This window comes from Falco rusticolus, chromosome 6 (assembly GCF_015220075.1).
Source record: "Falco rusticolus isolate bFalRus1 chromosome 6, bFalRus1.pri, whole genome shotgun sequence".
NCBI lineage: Eukaryota > Metazoa > Chordata > Aves > Falconiformes > Falconidae > Falco > Falco rusticolus.
This window is the reverse complement of record NC_051192.1, coordinates 22,974,932-22,984,961: the sequence shown is the minus strand read 5'-3', so window position 1 is coordinate 22,984,961 and position 10,030 is coordinate 22,974,932.

Here is a 10,030-nt window from a genome sequence, read left to right as displayed (position 1 = left end):
CTGCTTCCACTGACTTGAAGCAGAGCAGGTGAAATGATTTTCAGTCATGCTTTTAGCTGTGGAACATAATGCTCTCGTTTTTAAAAGGCAAACAGTCAGATGTTTTTCCTCCTTTTATCCAGTTGTATATTGGCATATATGTAACCATAGCAACTATGGCTGGAAAAACTGAGATCTAGTAGTTTTTAAATTGCCTTCAGAATAAGCTTAATGATGAAGCCTGAAAGGAGATGAGATAGTTCATGGAAAGGTAGATGACAAAAGTGAAAGGAAATTTTATTGCTAAACTTACTCAAGCCAAAAAAAGTTCTAATAAGTGAAGTAATAACTTATCTCACTCAACAGGCACTTTTACAACTCATTAACATTTCAGCTTTACCTCCAGGCAAACTGTCATGTTTTTCTGACTCAGTTGATATCTACTATCATTCATTGATAGTAACTATTTTTAGATACGAGCTCCTAACTCTGCATGAGTTAACATGACCTCAGTTGAGCTTGGTTAAAGCGAGTGTTGGCTGTGTGGCATAAGGGTTTGAACAAGGACTCCTTCAGTTGTATTATCTGTCCTGCTTTGAATCCACTGCCTGTGCCTGAACAAGTCTCTGAGTCCACATTACAGAGCAACTTACAAACGAGATCCTCTGGTTTTGTGTACCTGACCTAGAGCCAGGGAGAGATGTTCAAAGTGATGAACACCCACACAAGAAGTAGATGTGGACAGGTTTCTGCTACACATGACAAAATAGCAGATGGGTGTTGTTAAGGACCCCTAATAACCTGTAGTTTCTTGCTTTTGGAAATATAAAGTCAAGGCACCTTAAATCACTTGGATGTTTTTGGGAATTCAGGCCGAACCCTTCAAAATGCAGCAGGGAGTTTGTTGCACAGGTAATATTCATACAATGTGTCTTGAAAATGAAGTGGTAGGAAGCTAAAGTGTTATGCCTTTCTGTGCCAACAGCTGGAGAAGATTGTTGAGATAATGAGTAGATGAATTAAACTTGAAAAAGGTTGACTGTATGCAATGCTTTCCTACTCCTTATTTAGAAGACTTTTTTTTTCAGGAGAACAAATGAATCTGTCTATCTCCACGGAGGATCTTTGCACATAAATAAGAATGTAGCTGTTTAAAACTTCCATCTGTCAGAAACCTGGCTTTTAAAAATCAGTCAGTGCAGAGGAATGCCACATGTATATGCATACACTGGAAATGAAATACGTTTTTAAAGGCTTTGTTAGCTTGGTGTGCAAGTTCATTACTTTAGCAGAAGCAGCATCCAGGTCTCTAGAAATACAGTTCTGGGGCCTGATGTTGGTGGGAGGAGAGACACACATCAATGTAATGATTTTCAGGCAGTGAGAGAGGCCTCTTTGGCATGATACCTGCAGAATCAGTTTGGGGATGTTGGGATGCTGGATACAGGCAGATTGAAATTTGGTCATCTCTGTATCATGGCTGAAGGACTGGAGTGTCCTGGGAGAGGGGAAGTGTTATGATAATGGTATAGCTATTGTGGCTGAAGAGTAGAAAAAAGGCAGAGTTTGTAGGCAGAGATATCATCTTCTTTTTTAACGAAGAACTGATACTAGTAAGAAGCAGAGGAGAGAAACTCATTTATTCAAATGTAAATTAGGGTTTCAGAAAACAGAACGATCAGAAGTGAAGCACTAGGTCTGGGGCTGGATAGAATATCAGTCTGAAAGGGCCTTCACAGGTTTCAGCTGACTCAACCGTCCAGCCTTTGTGTCATGGCTTGGCAGAAAAGGGTGGATTTGTTGGTAAAGGCATCCAGGGAAGGTGTTTAGCTTTTTGTCCTCTCTGGATGAGGAATTTGCATGTTGGTGACAAGAAGACCATGTTAATTTACACTTAATCAACCATAATTTTGACAGTTGTTTAAAGTTCTTTAATCAGGTAGAACTGTAGTAATAAATAAAAAAATTGTAATCAGATGTTAAATATGATCATTTTAGAATTTTGTGGTGGTTGCAGCTGTGAACTAAAATTAACTTTGTGAATAGACTATCCTAAAATTCTTTTTAAAGTGATACAAGTATTTTTAAATAGTATTTTTAATTCTTGGATGGCTAAAGTTAAAGGCTATTTCTTTCTCTGCGTTAAGAACTGCAGTGTGGTAACCTAGTCAGTGTTAAGTTATATTTAGGCTTTGATGTCATGAATACTAATGCATATAAAAAACTTGAATAATGTTGAGTCCATGCAGGTAGAATGACTGGCAGGGCTAGCTGCCTCCCTTAATAGGCCATTTCATGCTGAAGTCTCTGATTTCAGTAGGTCTCAAAGAGTAAGGTGATTTTCAGTTGGCACAAGCATTCTATAGTTTGCCATGAATGCTTCGATTTACCTCAGCTTTTCAAGATGTTTAGCCAAAGGTCTTAATGTAAGAGCGTAATCCCCCACAATCCCTTTAAAACTGGCAGTGTTACAGAGGTACCAGTGTGGGTGCCAGCTATCTCATTCCAACCATCTAACGGTTCCAACCTCCCTCATCTTCTGCAATTGCCTATTATTATCCATTTGTTAGAGAGTTAAGTGGTGGTGCTCCTCAGATTAGATGCAAAAAGAATAATTGATCTGTTTCTAAATGTATATACTGTCTTGCATAGAGAATTAGATACTTCTACTGGATTTCTGTTGTCAACTTCTTAGTGCATTCACTATTTGTACATTCACCTGAGGTGGTGGCAGGAACATTGGCACACATTTTTTCAAGTGGATAGAGAAACCATTGCAAAACCTGGAGCCCATTGTGTTCTTTTACAACTCAAGAGCATGGTAGTGCTGAATTTCATGTATAAAACTAGAATAATTATGTGAAAGCAGTAAGTTGTGCCATCAAAAGATATTTTTATAGTAGCCTTAAGTGCTGTGCCATGATGGTGGTGTGAAAGCACCTGTTCAAACAAAATTCACCAATTAGGTTTAAACGGCTTTAAGGTTAATTGTCTAGTGGTGACGATAGGAAATAGATTGCACTCTTTTCTGTTATGACAGTACCATAATGCCTTTTATGTAAAGGAAGCAAGCCTAAAATTAACCTAAGGTAATGAGAGAGAGAGAAAGCTTTATGATTTTTACAGGGTGCTTTGTATTGTTTAATATTTTCATCAGTGACATAGACAGTGGGGTTGAGTGCACCCTCAGCAATTTTGCAGATGGCACCAAGCTGAGTGGTGCAGTTGACATGCCTTAGGGATGGGATGCCATCCAGAGGGACCTGGAAAAGCTCAGAAAGTGGGCCTGTGTGAACAAGGCCAAGCACAAGGACTTGCACCTGGGTTGGGGCAACCCATGATAGCAGTATAGGCTGGGAGTTGAAGGAATTGAGAGCAGCCCGGGGGAGAACGACCTGGCTGTACTTGTGGATGAAAAGCTGGACATGAGCTGACGCAGTGTGGTCACAGTTGAGAAAGCCAACCGTATTCTGGGCTGCCTCAAAAGAAGTGCAGCCAGCAGGTTGACTGGAAGTGATTCTGCCCCTCCACTCTGGTGAGACTCTACCTGGAGTACTCCATCTGGCTCCGGAGCCCTCAGCACAGGAAAGACACAGGCCTGTGGAGTAGGGCCAGGGGAGGGCCACAAAAAATGACCAGGGTGGTGGAACCCATGAGGAAAGGCTGAGAGAGTTGGGGTGGTTCAGCCTAGAGAAGAGAAGGCTCTGGGGAGATCTTATTGCAGCCTTCTGGTACTTAAAGCGGGCTTATAAGAAAGATGGGGACAGACTTTTTAGTAGGGCCTGTTGCAATAGGACAAGGGGTAACGGTTTTGAACTAAAAGAGGGTAGATTTACACTAGATGTAAGGAAGTATTTTTTAATGATGAGGGTGGTAAAACACTGGAACAGGTTGCCCAGAGATGTGGTAGATGCCCCATCCCTGGAAACATTCAGGGCCAGGCTGGATGGGGCTCTGAGCAACCTGATCTGGTTGAAGATGTCCCTGCTCATTGCAGGGGGGTTGGACTAGATGACCTTTAAAAGTCCCTTCCAACCCCAACTATTCTCTGATTCTCAGGTTCTATTCCCTACAGATACAGAGCAGAAATCATGACCAGTAGTTAGATTTCATGTGCAAGAATAATTTTAATTACAGCAAAGCACCCAAATGTGAAACATTAAGTTCCTTACTCTGCCTTTTGTGCCAGTCTTGTTCAAGGGCACAGGGGAACCATGAGGTTAGTACGAACTGTTTAATTTGGCACCAAGGTAATTCTCAAGGAAATGTAGAAGGTGCAGACGGAGCAGCGCAGTGCTGGGTCGCTGGAGCTGAGCAGCAGCTGTTTTAATTTTGGAGCATAAAATCTTCTAGATCTGAAAAACAACCAGTATGGTTCCAAAAGAAATGGAAAACCTCCTCAGTTAAATGATATATTTCAGGTGGGAGGGGAAGATGGTAAATCTTTGGTGTACTGTACCTCATCTGTGATACTCGAACACTTTATCTGGATACTTTTAAAAATGGATCTGGGTGCTGAATTTTAGACATCTGTCTTTGATGTTTGCCTTTTAACATTTATTCTTGCATTATGCAGACAGATTAGTTAAAATTTGGTCATATATTGTCTCCTGTTCACTTTTTGGTTGTGACTCAGGATGACATAAGGCAGCATGGGACCTGCATGGGTCTTGTTCCACTTCTGTGCTGACCACAGCCCCTCGGGAGCATCTTGCTCCAGTTTGACCTACTGGGGCTTTGCTGCTGCTCTCCCTGGGCAGCAGAAGACAGCAGAAAGAGAATATACGGGAGGAACTGAATGCACACAGTATGAGATGCATGGCAAAAGCAGGCAACATGATGCTGGCTTAGTGGAAAGCCATTCTTCATTGGGTATTTAAGGAAAAATTATTCTCTGATGGATAGGAGGAGTTCTATGTCACTGGACTTTTAACTCTTGTTTTATGCAGCACCTTACAGCTGCCTAAGCTGTTTAAGAAATGCTCAGTACCTGACAAAATATGCCAATAATAAATATATTAGTTGATTTTTGAAGAGAACCAAAAGTTATCCATTTTGAAACAATGAATGAAGAAAAACATGATGACATGATTTCATAAGGTTTAATCCTGTTCTTTTACCACAGTCTTTCCATTAGTGACTGTAATATTTTGACGTGAATCATTCTCTTTCTTCACAGACAATCTGTGCTGATATGTTTTGAATAATATGCCTTGGGAGTGGAAAAGAATACCAGATAGGAAATCAATAGGAACATTTACTTTTATTGTTCATGTCAGCTATTGTTTAGGAGACATAAAAATGACTGTAGTGTTTATACAGCAACACTTGCTCTCAGACCATTTCCAGTAGTGTCATATTTTCATGAGTTATGCTTACTAATATTTTCTTTTTCATTCCTCAAGAGAATGAATGAGAAAGAGTAAACATTGATTCATAATTTGGGTAACCGAGTAAATAGCTGTAGCGCGATGAGTGTTGTCAGAACTGATTATTCCAAGGCCTCATTCCAAAAGGTTTTAGTTTTTAAAACAAAAGGATCCTAAAACATCAATTCATCAAAGCTGTAAAAGGCTCCTGGGTTTCCTCTAAGATGATCCAGGTAGCTGAAGTCTCTATACGCACTTTACATTATGGATTTCCAAAAGGCTGTGCTAGCCAAGCAGTAATTCCCAGGGAATATTCTTGCTTCTGAAATGTCCGGCTGGGTAGCGGCATTGCTAATGCAAATGCAGGAAAAGTCATGTCAATGACTTATGGCGTGATTGCTGGCTGAGTGATGAAAAGTGCCAAACTGATGACCTGTCCAAAAATGTCAGACTGTGTAGGTGTTTCTTGTGCTGATCAAGGGCACATGCCAGAAAGAACTAGCTCTGCTGTTGGCTACATCCCTGGAGGTGCTGAGTGGTGGAGGCACTTACCATGCCAAGCCTTGAACTGGATGGTCCCCAAATCGCCTCTATCCTAAGAGGGCTATCAGAGAGAGGATTTTAGGCAAGGTAGTCTGTCACTGGCGGCACATTTGCATGAGGAGCCAATGACTGAACCATAAAAAGTAATGAGAAAAATAGCTGCCACTGTGTGATTTAAAACTCCCTAAGCAGAACAGAAGGAGATAAAGGAAGCCAAGGAAAGTGTCCTTGGAAAGAAAACGAAAAGGATGCTGCAGCTGAGGTAGAAAAAGCAACTTTTGAGGTATGTGGAGGTGTTACTAGAGTCAAAGATCTGGATACTGTAAAAGGTGACAACAATAAAGACCCCGTGATAATTTTGAATGTAAAGAAACTAAATCTGCATGGATTTCCAGGTTCCCAAAACTCCCCAGATACTTGGCCAAAAGATTGGTGAGATCTTGTTAATGTGGACCACAAAGCTTCTTATTTTTACATAATTATATATGATCTGAATAAAGCTCTTCTGTTAGAGGGTGGACTATCTGTTTCAATGATGGCTTCACTGGCCTGATTTATCACTTGGCCGACCATGGTTATAGAGGTGTAATTCCTGCTGAATAATGTTTCTTGAAAGCTGGATATTAGCATGAAATGACAACAAGTCTTATAGCTGAATTGCAAGGTTTTAGTATGTTTAGAATGACATTTATTATTGTGTTATTTACTCCTATTATCCATTGAGAAATTTGGCATAGTGAGAGTTGTGTAAGACTCTTACTGTGACTGATTTATAGACTGAATGCATTTGATTAGGGAGCTGTAAAGCTTCTCAATATTTTTGAATTATATGAATATATAAAAATCAGGAGCCTGAAGTCCAAATGATGGTGAATTTTGAGAGTGAGCAGGTTTTCAAAAACCTCTCCATACCTGCCTGACTAAAGCTATCTCTTTCCATCAGACATAAGTGTATAGAAAACCAGGACTTCCACTGCTTAACCATATAGGTTCAAATCATGACACTAACTGCTGTGGAGGTCTATCATGCAGCCTTGTTCTCAGAAGTTATATGTACATTATAGTATTCATGTGGATATTTTGGATGTTGCTTCTAGATGAAAGACCAAGATTATGTCATTAAAATCAGTATAATCGTTTCCAGTAAAAAGATCCACCAAAATTTGTCCTTTCTCTACCACATAGACCTTTTTTACTTTTAAGAATAGGTTAGATGAATGAATTTCCAGAGGCTTTGCTGATGATTAGTTTGACTGGCTTCCTTTTCTTGTGTTGTTTTTTTTTAAAGCAATTGATTCTCACGGCATGCAACAATTTTTTTCTGGGATAATTCCAAACTTCAAAACTCTTTGTTTAACATTTTCCATTTCACAGATGACACACAACTGCATTGCTTTATTCTCTTCCCTCAGTGACTGTAATCACAGAGCAACCATACCATAATTTCTGAAATACTGACAAACCTTATCTTGGGACAGAGTTGTTCTGAATGGGAAAAAATCGAATTGGTGATTTACTCTGGTTAAGAACTCTTTCTAAAATAAATAACTTCTTTCTTTTGCCTCCCAGCTGTCAGCACTTGGAGGAGAAGAAGAGACAGAAACCTGATGGTGTAAACACAATTCCCTTCCCCTGCCTGAATTCATATTTCTATGGTGATAGTGGAAATAGGAGATTTTGCAAGGTCTTTAAAATCCTGCTCAGCTCCTTGTGATACAGAGCTCTGAATAATATTGTATCATTAGTATAATAGCCAGAGATTTTAGGGTTGACTCCCTTAGGAGCTGAAAAAATAGTGGTGATGACAAGTAATATGCAGATACAAACCCATGTACTTACAGACTCTTTTGCTGAAAGTTCAGTTTCTCTGTTTAGACAGGGCAGAAGATGGATCCCTTGCTTACAGTCCAGCCTCCTACCTGTCCTTTGTCTTAAACACCCTAGTTAAGTTTATATAACCTTAAGATTATATAGCCAATATTACTAGACTGGCAGCTCATAAAACTTGCACAAGGCGCTTGAAGGTTAGTGCTCATGTCAGCTGTCTTCTATTGAGACCAAGTGGAAGCAAAATCACACGCTGCTTTAACCACCAGGGAAGGGCTGCACTTGTTTGAATCCCTGGCCCTTGCATTTGTTACAAACTCTGTATGGTTAAAGTTTGCTTGTGATCTTACCCACAGGCAGTTTTCTGTTTCAGTGGAAGCTAAAGTCATGTTTGTCTCTTCTTTCAATTAGCCTGAATTGGAGATGGCATGATCCAGAATTCAAAATCAATCTATTTACCTGAATTTCAGCCTATAAAATGAATATAAAGCATTTGAAAATGCTAATGTGTGAAAGCCCACACTTTTTGGACAGCTAATTTTAATGGTGGTTAGAAACTTGGAGATTAGTGGTATACATCCAAATCTAATCTTTATATTGATGGAATGTAGGAAAATACCAAAAGTATACTTTGGAGTTTGTAAGGGTGTAATCTATTTGACACCATTGTGTATATTTCATGGTGATTTTCCCTCCAAACCTAATACAATGCACTAAAAAGACAACCCTTCTTAGATGTAAACATGGTATAGTCAACTCAAGAGTTGTGTCAGACTTAGGCACTGGAAGAACCAGGGCTGAGAAAGTGGCTGAGAGGCAAAAATACTGTTTTTCTCTCTCAAGCTGTATAGTAACTGTGCTACTCACAGGCAGACAAAAGTGGCAGATTTTCTTCAGTATTCCACTGACTCTGATCTATCCAAGCAGAACTATACATTTTCCCCCAATATTTTTCTCAATTTGCTTACAACAACGATTCAGATGAACGGTGATGGAGATGATAATTAGGGGCTAACAGAATTAGCAGATGCACTTGAAAGATGCTGGCAGCACCGCTCCCTTCAACAGTTTGCAAAGCGCTTACCCTGCGAGTGGCCGTGGCTGAGAGTTGCTGTGCAAGCAGCTGTATCCAGGCCTGTGCTCTGCTGTGGGCTTTGGGAAAAAATGGAGCAACCATACCTGTGATGGTCCCTTTTCCCAGATACCTTTCAATAGACATAAGTAACCTGTCAGCGTTTCTCAGGTTGGAGCTGCACAGCCTGATATTCCCTCCCATGAACTACACAACTCTGATGGAAATAAAATGGTGTGTGCCACCTCATTAGCCTAATTATGATCTACAGAGCATAGTCTAGGTCAAGAGGTGCAACCCTAATCTGAGAGAAGTCAGTGGGTTTACACAATACTTGGCTCCTTTCAGTGACCAAAGTCCAGCTCTTCAAACATGTTGTTACTCTGCGTGTTAAGACAACATGGTTTTCAGCACCACGAGACAAGGGTGGAAAATTACTTTTGATAATAAGGCAAGGTGATTGGATGAGATCAGACCAACTTATTTTTATTAAAATTGATCTTTGTTTGCATGAAACAGTAAAGCAGCTATGAATGAACATTGTCCCAGATATCAGTCTGCTAATAAACTATCAAAAGACACTGAAATTAAACTATCCATCTTCTATTAATAGCATCTCATAACCAGGCACAGTTACTCTCCCTCCCTTCCTTGTGAATATTTACTGATACCAATTTTGACACTTTCCATCTTTGTTCTTTATAGGCCATTTAAAAATCAAGACTTTAAATTGGATCAGTTGTGGTGGCTTACATGGACAGGTACTCAGAGGCACACAGGTTTTATGCCCTGATACATATACATCATGTACTTCTCTGAAGGTCTGGAACACCTAGAAGGTAATAGAGACCATCAGATAGTGAGGTCTTCAGGTTTACATAGTGTTTGTGGATATGCAGTATCATCTTTCTTTTTTTTTCATAATAATCTGGTATTTCCCTCTCTTGCTTGCCTGCCAAGAGAAATTGGATCGGATGTCTGTTTTTCTGTTATTTGAATTATTTTATTATCCACCAAAGAGGTATTTGGCAAGGTGGGTAAGCAGAAGAATAATGAAATGATTTGGGAAAGTTTAATAAACATAAATAAAACATAAAACAACTGCTTAAGGTTTTTGATCCTTGGATGACCCTTTGATTGCTTCCATTTTTCACTCCTGTGTGAAAGTATGGATTGCAGCAAATAGAGTGGCATAAGGGAATAAAAAATGGCATAAATAAAAAGGGATAACCAGAAAGAG